This window comes from Oryctolagus cuniculus, chromosome 12 (assembly GCF_964237555.1).
Source record: "Oryctolagus cuniculus chromosome 12, mOryCun1.1, whole genome shotgun sequence".
NCBI lineage: Eukaryota > Metazoa > Chordata > Mammalia > Lagomorpha > Leporidae > Oryctolagus > Oryctolagus cuniculus.
In genome coordinates this window covers 26,883,189-26,893,677 of record NC_091443.1, presented here as the reverse complement: position 1 = coordinate 26,893,677, position 10,489 = coordinate 26,883,189, and the positions used below count along the sequence as shown (strand labels likewise).

Below are 10,489 nucleotides of genomic sequence, written 5' to 3'. Positions count from 1 at the left end.
GAAACCATCAAATAAAAGGTTATAACTTCATTGAAATATTTAAAAGACTTATTCTATTAAATTTGAAAGGCAGAGACAGAGAAAGGCATCTTCCATCTGCTGGTTCACTCGCCAAATGGCCACAATGGCCAGGGCTGGGCCAGGCTGAAGCCAGGAATCTTGAACTCCAGCCAAGTGGAATGGCAGACTGCTTTCTCAGGCGTATTAGCAGAGATCTGGATCAGAAGCAGTTCTCCGATACAGGGTGCCAACATCTCAGGCAGTGGCTTGACATATTTCCCTACAAAGCCAGCCCCTTAAATATTCTAACATAAGGAAATCGAGCTGGTATAAAGCAAGTACTTCTGTTCTTCAAGGGAAGGCCCACATCCCATATCAGAGTGCTTGGGCTAAAGATTCCACTCTGCTTCTAATCTCAACATCCTACTAATGTGCAGGTGATGGCTCCAGTGCTTGACTCCCTGCAACCATGTGGGAGACCTAGATTGAGTTAAGGGCCCCTAGGTTCAGCCTAGTCCAACCCAAGCTGTTGCAGCATTTGGAAGTAAATCAGTGGATGAAAGATAGTGCTCTCTCTCTCTCCTCTCTCTGTCTCCCTCCCTCCCTCCCTCCATCTCTATGTTTCTGTCTTTCAAATAATGTAATATTAAAAACCAATGAAAACTTTTCCAAAAATTAGCAAATTTTCAAAATAACCATATTGTCTTTCAGACTTGAAATCATCTAAGAATGTTTTTAAAGATTTATTTATTTATTTCTAAGGCAGAGTGACAGAGAACAAGAGATTTAGAGACGAAGAGAGAGAGAGATCTTCCATCCATTGGTTCACTCTCCAAATGGCTACAATAGTCAGAGCTGAGTCAGGCTGAAGTCAGGAGCCAGAAACTCCGGGTCTCCCACATGGGAGGCAGGGATCCAGTTACTTGGGCCATCAACCACTACTTTCACAGGTGCATTACCAGTAGACTAGATTAGAAACAGAGTATCCAGGACTCAAACCAGCACTCCAATATAAGATACCAGCATCTCAAGCGGTAGCTTACCCCACTGGACCACAATGCCAGCCACTCATGTAAGAATTACTAAACATTCTCACATATTCTTCCAAGTCTCCAAAGTATAGGATTCTACCCATATACCTCCAGCAAGCCATCATGGTGACACTCTCGTCATGAAATCAAGAGCTTTGTTCCTTTAGTGTTCAGGCAAATTTCCACAGAAGCACTTTCCACACAATGCTAAAATGATGTCTTCCTTTAGAAATCTCACCAAACTGTCAGCTCCTACAAACAAACCTTAGCTCTGAGTCCTGCAGTCTTAGCATGGGCTTTGCTCTGAACTTTGAAGGAGGAGAGGAAAGTGGAAAGCAGAGGAAAGGGAAAAGGAATAGAGAGAAAATATACAGAATGTGCAGGATCAAAGTTTCATGTATCTAGCTTCTCAGATGATTGTAGCATTGGTTTCAAGAACCTCTTCTGAGTTCTTCAGTCCTCTGCTCTGATTTGAGTCTGGATGCTCAGAGACATGACAGCATGAAGCCACAAGAAAAATGATGAGAAACAAAATCCAGTACTTAAATATCTAGATATTAGCGCTCTGCATGTGGCAAGAATTTAAGAAATTATAATTTCCATATATTTTAAGAAACTCTTGTGATTTTCTTTAAAGAATTTCTGGGTGAGCATTTGCCCTAGCAGTCAAGATACCTGAATCTCATACAGGATTATTTGTTATTTGCGTGCTGGCTGTGCTCCTAATTTTTGTTTTTGTTTTCTAATGTATACCCTGGGAGGTAGTCATGATGGCTCTAGTAGCTGGGTCCCTGCTACCTCCATGAGAGACCTGGACTGAGTTCCTGGCTGCCAGCCCTGATCATTGTGTGCAATTGAGAAATGAACCTGCAGATGGGAGATCTCTCCCTCTCTCTCTGTCGCTCTCTCTCTCGCTCTCTCGCTCTGTGTGTGTATCTGTCTCCATGCCCCTCAAATACATTTTTAATTCCTATAATTTTTTGCTGCTATCTAAAGATACTTGATTCATTTGGCAAAGATTTGTTGAGTACCTCGTATGTGACAAACACTCTCCTGAGCGCCAGACTCTGCCTTTTTGGTGCTTACACTCTCAAGGGCACAGACAGACTGGGGCAAGCCCACACACACACACACACACACTCCATAAGTAAATTATCAGGATATTAGAACATGACGGATATCAGTAGTAGGATACTGGAGGGATAAAAGGGGGAAGGTAGTCAGGGGTATCAGGGACGATTTTAAGTGGTCAGGGTAGGTGACTGAGAGGGTGGCATTTGCACAAAGCACACACAGTCATTTTCAGAGAGGGCTGCACATAGAGAGAAAAGGAGTGCAAATCTTTGTGTCTCTGAAGGGCAGCAAAGCAGCCAGTGTGGAAGGAGCACAAGGCACTGACAAGGAATGATGGTGGGGGATAGATGAAGTCAGGGAGGCTAGGGGAGAGAGGGTGGCAAGCCACGCAAAGCCTTGTAACAACTACAAAGAGTATGGCTCCACTCTGAGATGCAGGGAGACCCACTAGAGAGTTAGCATCCACTCACCTTTCTCTTCCTATAAACAGCTTCCCAGAGTTGTCATACTGTCCCCCAGTGGGCAACTAGAGGCTTTTTCAGTTAACTTTGTTGGATTTGCTTCCTTAAATTTACAACAACAAAAAATTATGTCAGTCTAGTATCAAATACACTCCCCTTAGACCTGGAATGTGGACCCCAAAATGGGGTCTTCACTTTGGAGAGACTTCACTAAGCTGGCCTCTGGATGCACCTCTCCCCACAGACAGAAAAGTCCAATAGATCAAGGAATTACCAAGCCCGAACTGCCTCCTTCCCTCTGGATCACACCTCAATTCCCAGAAACTGTCCACCCGAAAACCCTTCACCCCAGGACCTGGGCAGCCCCCTTCCCGTCCATCTCCCTGGCCAAGCCATGCTCTCCCAGTATGCAGACACCAAAGCCAACGATGGGCAAGGGGCAGCTGTTTTCAAAGGATGTCAGGGCTTAGACTTCCAGGTTATCGTGAGTGAAGGGGAAAAATGTCAGTATGCACTGGCCGCAAGCCTCCTGGGGTAGGTGGCGGCCCTGCAGTGCCCCTCCTGTCTGTGTCCAGGCCGCTGGGGCATCAGAGCGCTTCCACAGTTAAACCAGAATAGGAAGATTCTCCTCTCCAGAAACTGCAGCTGTTCTCTCCGTCGGCTTCTCACTGAGACAAGAAGCTGCTCCCCTCAGCAGTTCCACCTTCTCTGCTCTCCCAGCTCATTCCCTTCACCAAAATGGATTTCCAGATCAGGCAGAGATAAGGAATCCGGTTGTCACCTGGGCACATCTCTCACGGGTCTCCTTGTCCCTGGGCAGCCAGCTTCCTACGAGATAAGAGTCATCCGATCACCCTGGAGCCTCTCTTTTCAGCCACAGGTCATCAAGCACAACATGGAAATTGATTATTCTACTCACTTCAGCTGGGAGGCAATAACTGTCCATCAAAATGGCTACTGCCCGTAGCAATCACCTTTTAAAGAAACTAAGCACTTTTGGACAATTTTAACTTGAACATAACAAATTTTCAACAGTTAAATAGTAGCTTTCTCCATAAGAGTACTTCTTTTTCAGAAGTGCTTTCAAATCTATTATCTTCTTTTATTATCTTTACATCTCTGTGCAGCAAGGAAAGCAGTTGAGGGAGCAAAATCCCAGAAGAGGTGAAGGATTTGACTACGGCCACTTTGACAGCAGCATTCCCACTAAGCCTACATCTCAGTCTAGACTATATTCCAATAGCATTTCCGGCACGCCATGCAAACCCTGACCCCCATCTGCCTTCTCAATCCTTCCTGCCTCATCCAGACATCCTCAATTCCTCTGGCTATTTCTAAATTCAATCTAATATCTCTTCCTTTCTGGAAGCCACATCAGTGCCACCTTCCTTACAATGAAAGAAACCTGAGACTCCACATATTTTCTAGTGTGAAAATACATGTCTCTTCATTCATTCAGCTAATGTTTATTGAGTGCTTATTTTGTTGCAGGCACTATGCCAGGGAAACTGGAAATAACGAATATCTAAGGGACAGGAAGAGTCAATAAATGAGAATACACAGAAACGAATAAATAACAGAGCAGTGGGCACTATCCTCGCCCCAGTCGTGGGCCCTCTGACCTCCCCACTGTCATAAATGCCAGTATAACAGCCTCCTCCTATAGCCCCTGTGACTGCACAGCTGGGGCTTTCTCTAGTGTGCCTCGCCCTTACCTAGGACTGGCCTGAAACCCTGGGATCTCACAGATCCAACAATAGCCCTCAGTCAATAACAGAATAGGATTAGTGGTAAACATCCCAATTTCCTCATCTTTCAAGCAGGCAACTTTGAAACAAGGTCTTCCACACGGTCTCCCAGAGTGCCCTCATGGCAATGACCCCCAATTTCCCACAGAGATCACCTTACATTGGCTTCCTGTGCTGGTTTCTACTCTCCTCCCAGCTGATTTTCCTAAGATCACCTCCCAGAAACTGTTTAAAGAATCCTCTTTTTGGGACATTTCAGATACTGACAAACACTAGGAAGAAAAATAATTGGTGTTATGTGAAAGACTGAGTGTTTGGGAAAGAATTGAATGACAAAGAGGAACTGGCTAATAGCTATTGGAGATCTGAGAGACAAGTGTTCCAATGAGAAAAGATGACAAGCAGGAAGATACTGAGGCTAGAGGAAACCCAAAGTATTTGAAAAAGGCCAGAGAACTGGAGAAGATGACACCAGAAAAGTAAAAAGGAGTTCATCCCAGAGCACCAGGCAGTGAGAAGAGAGTAGAATAAGGATTTCAGGATTTGACCCTAAGCCTAATGAGAAGCTACTAGACAGCCCAAGCCACAGAATGTCATAATTCAATTTATAGGGATTGATTCTAGTTCCTTTGTCAAAAATTGTTTGTAGATGTGTGAATTGATTTCTGGAGCTTCTATTCTGTTCCATTTGTCTACACGCCTATTTTTATGCTAATGCCAGGTTGTTCTGATTATAACTGCCCTGTAGTATGTCTTGAAATCTGGTATAGTAATGCCTCTGGTTTTGTTTTTTGGTATATATGATTGCTTTAGCTATTTGGGGACTATTGTGTTTCCATATGAATTTTAACATCCTTATGTCTAGGTCTGAGAAGAATGTCACTGGCATTTTGATTGGGAGCACATTGAATCTGTAAATCGCTTTCAGCAGTATGGACATTTGGATATTATTTCTTCAAATTCACAGACATGGAAGATTTTTCCATTTTTTGGTGCCTTCTATTTCTTTCTTTAATGTTTTGTAATTCTCATTGTAGAGATATTACATCTCCTTGGTTAAACTTATTTCAAGGTATTTAACTTTTTCTGTAGCTACTATAAATGGGATTGATCTTAGAAGTTCTTTCTCAGCCATGGCATTGTGTATAAAAAAGTCCATTGATTTTTGTGTGTTAATTTTATAACCTGCTACTTTATCAAACTCTTTTATGAGATTTAACAATCTCTTTGTGCAGTCTTTTGGTTTCCCTATATATAGAATCATGTCATCTGCAAATAGGGATAGTTTGACTTCCTCCTTTCCAGTTTGTATCCCTTTGATTTATTTTTCTTTGGTAATGGCTCTGAAGAAAGCCTCCAGAGCTATATTGAATGACAATGGTGAAACTGGGCATCCCTTGTACAGTTTGGCACATGCTCAATCCCAGTAGAAAGAACGGGTCATCAAAGAAGGAGGTACCTTTCTCTGAAGGGAGGAGAGAACTTCCACTTTGAGTATGGCCTTGTCTAAATAAGGTTGGAGTTTGTGAACTCAAGAGGCTTCCATAGCTTTGGCAGCTCATGACAAGAGCCTCAGGTGATTAATGATATCATAAATAAGAGTGTCAATTGTTAAATCAGCAACTGGAGTCACTGTACAAGTGCTCCCCATGTAGGATCTCTGTCCTTAATGTGTTGTACTATACAAATTAATGGTACAACTACTACTCAAATAGTACTTTATACTTTGTGTATCTGTGTGGGTGCAAACTGTTGAAATCTTAGTATATACCAAGTTGATCTTCTGCATATAAAAATAATTAAAAGTGAATCTTGATGAAGAATGGGATGGGAGAGGGAGTGGGAGATGGGATGGTTGCAGGTGGGAGGGTGGTTATGGGGTGGGGGGGGGGAAGCTTCTATAATCCAAAAGCTGTACTTAGGAAATTTATATTTATTAAATAAAAGTTAAAAAAAATCACCCAAACCAAAATAAACACAACCCCCCCCCCCAAAAAAAAAAAAAAAAAAAAAAACAACAACAACAACAAAAAAACCAGGCATCCTTGCTTGGTTCTGGATCTTAATGGAAATGCTTCCAACTTTTCCCCTTTCAGTGAGATACTGGCTATAGATTTGTCATGAATTGCCTTGATTGTGTTGAGATATGTTCCTTCTATTCCCGGTTTGCTTAAGGTTTTCATCATGAAAGGATGCTGTCTTTTATTAAATGCTTTCTCTGCATCTATTGAGATACTCATATGGTTTTTGTTCTTCAGTTTGTTAATATGATGTATCATATTTATTGATTTCCAAATGATGTTCAGCTCCCTGCATACCAGGGATAAATCCCACTTGGTCCAGGTGAATGATCTTTCTTTTATGTTGTTGGATTCAATTAACTAGCATTTTATTGAGGATTTTGCTTCTATGTTCATCAGGGATACTGAGCTATAGTTCTCTTTCTCCATCGTTATCTTTTTCTGAGTTAGGAATTAACCTGATGCTGGAATCATAGAAGGAGTTTGGGAGGATTCCTTCCTATTCTGTCGCTCCCCGTCTTCATGGGGGAACGACACTAAACCCTGCCTAGGCTTCATATCCGAGTCACGGCACCATTATGTCGCTCCCCCTCTTCGTGGAGGAGCAACACTGAACCCTGCGCTGTTCTTTCGTCTGCTCGGCCCTCCCCGGGTTTGCTGCTGGTTCTTCCCGGGTTGGCTACTATCCCTTCCACCTCCGTGGAAGGGCAGTTCCCCCTGGCCGCATTCCCCACTTCCGCAGGGGAGCGGCACACCGCCGGCCGGCTTTCTCGGGGGCTGCACAGGTTCCCTTAGATGTTCCCCATAGATGTTCCCCGTGCATGCCGTCTCTCTCCTCCTTTATAGTCCTCCTCCGCCAATCCCAACTCGGCTGCCCACACGCCGAATACGCTGCTCTCCTCCAATCAGTAGCAAGTCCTACAGTTTATTGGTTGAACTGGAGGCAGCTGTGCGGAAGCTGTTTACTTCTCTCCCAGCGCCATATTGTGGGAGAGCAGATGCATAGAATAAGTCTTAATTCCAGTAACTCAGTCTAGTCCGGTTTGCTCCCCACAGTGGGAGAGCAGATGCATAGAATAAGTCTTAATTCCAGTAACTCAGTCTAGTCCGGATTGCTCCCCACAGATCCCCCTTTCTTTTTATTTTTGGCGTTGATGCGCGCCTGTCTTCGGTGTCCCGCGGCACACACTCTGCTCTACTTGCTAGAGTTGCCACAGGCTCTTACAAGTCCTATCAATCAGGAAAACCGAATCCGGGTCCTCTCTTCGCCATTGTGAGGAGGTTTTTAGGCACTGATGCGTGCCTGTGTTCGGTGCCCTGCAGCGCATGCTCTGGTCGAGCCTGCAGGGGCTTACAAGCCCTATCAGGCAAACCGAATCCAAGCCTTCTCATTGCCTTTTTGTGGGGAGGCCTTACTGATGTTAATTCGTGCCTGTCTTCGGTGACCTGCGGCGCATAAGCTGCTAGCCGCCCAGGTGCTCATCGCCTCACTAATCGGGCAGACCGAATCCAAGCCTTCTAATTGTTGTATTGTAGGGAGGCCTTTCTATTTCTCTATTTCTCTATTTCCGGGCATTCCTATTTCTCCCATTTTACTTCTATCTTCCAGCATTCCTATTTCTCTCATTTTACTTCTAAACTTCCCGCGGCTTCTCTTATCCCCGCGGTTTCCCGGCGGCGCTCGCCCCGAGGCTGCTTCTCGGCACCTCGCCCCGCGGCAGCTTCACGGCTCTGCGCGGCTTCCCGGCGCCTCGCCCCGCCGGCGCCCGCCCCGCGGCGGCTTCTCGGCTCTGCGCGGCTTCCCGGCGCCTCGCCCCGCCGGCGCCCGCCCCGCGGCGGCTTCACGGCTCTGCGCGGCTTCCCGGCGCCTCGCCCCGCCGGCGGGTTCCCGGCTCTGCGCGCACGCTCCGCGGTCTCCACGCACTTCGCGCCCGCACCACGGCCTCGCGCGCCAGCCCCGGCGTTCCCCATCTATTCACGCCCCGTGCTCTCTCTGCACGCGGCGGCTTCCGCGAATGTTTCCGCCACCACCGGCATTCAGTCCAAGTTCCCCGGACTAACCTGGCGAATTCCAACCTGGCGGCCCACGTCTCTGCCTCTGGTTCCAGATCTTCGCCTCTTGCTCCCCGGGGTGACTTGAAGAATTCCAAGGTGGCTTATGTCTCCGCCTCGGCCTGCACTCGCGGCTTCATCCTCCCTAACATTTTTCTCCACCCGGTATGTTTCCTTAAGTTTTCTTCCAACAATATTCCTCTCATTTCTCCTGGCTACTCCCCACAGTCCGCATCTGAGTCCAAGCCTCCTCCAGGTTTCACTTTCGCTTTCAATCTCCTAGCTTCCCCGCCATAGTCCGCATCCGAGTCTGTGAAAGCTTTCACTTTCGCTTTCAAATCCTAACTTCTTTCCCACAGTCCATATCCAAGTCTATGCCTAGGCTTTCAATAGCTTCTTCCCGTTTCTTCCCTCCTAAGTTTCCTATCCGTCCTGGGTTTCCTATCCGAGTCATTTCTTCCCTCCTAAGTTTCATATCCGTCCTAAGTTTCCTATCCGAGTCACGGCACCATTATGTCGCTCCCCGTCTTCATGGGGGAACGACACTAAACCCTGCCTAGGCTTCATATCCGAGTCACGGCACCATTATGTCGCTCCCCCTCTTCGTGGAGGAGCAACACTGAACCCTGCGCTGTTCTTTCGTCTGCTCGGCCCTCCCCGGGTTTGCTGCTGGTTCTTCCCGGGTTGGCTACTATCCCTTCCACCTCCGTGGAAGGGCAGTTCCCCCTGGCCGCATTCCCCACTTCCGCAGGGGAGCGGCACACCGCCGGCCGGCTTTCTCGGGGGCTGCACAGGTTCCCTTAGATGTTCCCCATAGATGTTCCCCGTGCATGCCGTCTCTCTCCTCCTTTATAGTCCTCCTCCGCCAATCCCAACTCGGCTGCCCACACGCCGAATACGCTGCTCTCCTCCAATCAGTAGCAAGTCCTACAGTTTATTGGTTGAACTGGAGGCAGCTGTGCGGAAGCTGTTTACTTCTCTCCCAGCGCCATATTGTGGGAGAGCAGATGCATAGAATAAGTCTTAATTCCAGTAACTCAGTCTAGTCCGGTTTGCTCCCCACAGTGGGAGAGCAGATGCATAGAATAAGTCTTAATTCCAGTAACTCAGTCTAGTCCGGATTGCTCCCCACACTATTCAATTGTTTTTAATAGCTTGAGAAGAATTAGAATTAGTTCTTCTTTAAATGTCTGTAGAATTCAGCAGTGAAGCCTTCCAGTCTCATGCTTTTCTTTGTTAGGAGTGTCTTTATTACTGATTCAGTCTCCATCTTGGTTATTGGTCTGTTTAGGTTTTCTATGTCTTCATGACTTCATTCTGATAGATTGTATGTATCCAGGAATCCATTGATTTCTTCTAGATATTCCAACTCGTCATATAGGTCTTTGTAGTAATTCCAGATGATGCTTTTTATTTCTGTGGTATCTGTTGTTACATTTCCTTCTTCATCTCTGATTTTATTGATTTTAGTTTTCTCCCTCTTTTTTTGGTTAGTCGGGCCAATGGTGTATCAATTTTGTTTTGTTTTTGTTTTTGTTTTCATGAAATGAGCTCTTCATTTCACTGAAATTAATTCCTGGAGAAAGGACAGTCTCTTCAACAAATGGTTTTGGGAAATGGCATCCCCATGTGCAAAAGTGTGAAACTAGACCTTTATCATAGCCTTTATACAAAAATCAACTCACAATGCATCAAAGATCTAAATCTACAAACCAATACCATCAAATTATTAGAGAACATTGGGGAAACATTTCAAGACATTGGTATAGCCAAAGACTTCTTAGAAAAGACCCCAGACAATGGGCAACCAAAGCCAAAATTAACAAATGAGGTTATATCAAATTGAGAAGCTTCTGTACTGCAAAAGAAACACTCAACAAAGTGAAGAAGCAATCAACAGAATGGGAGAAAATATTTACAAACTATACAACTGATAAAGGATTAATATCCAGAATCTATAAAGAACTCAAGAAACTCAACAACAACAAAATAAACAATACAGTTAAGAAATGGGCAAAGGACTTAAACAGGCATTTTTCAAAAGAAGAATTTCAAACGGCCAACAAACACATGAAAAAATGCTCCAGATCACTAGCCATCAG

The 10,489-nt window shown here is 45.3% G+C and overlaps 1 long non-coding RNA gene across 1 annotated transcript in view; it reads right to left on the bottom strand.

Annotated features, from left to right (window-relative positions):
• Positions 1–769: 769 nt before the first annotated feature.
• LOC127483822 (uncharacterized) overlaps positions 770–10,489 on the bottom strand; it is a 206,937-nt gene continuing 197,217 nt past the window's right edge. The window contains exon 6 of the long non-coding RNA XR_007910550.2: positions 770–3,394. This is a non-coding gene — a long non-coding RNA (uncharacterized lncRNA). The remainder of the gene's footprint in view (positions 3,395–10,489) is intronic.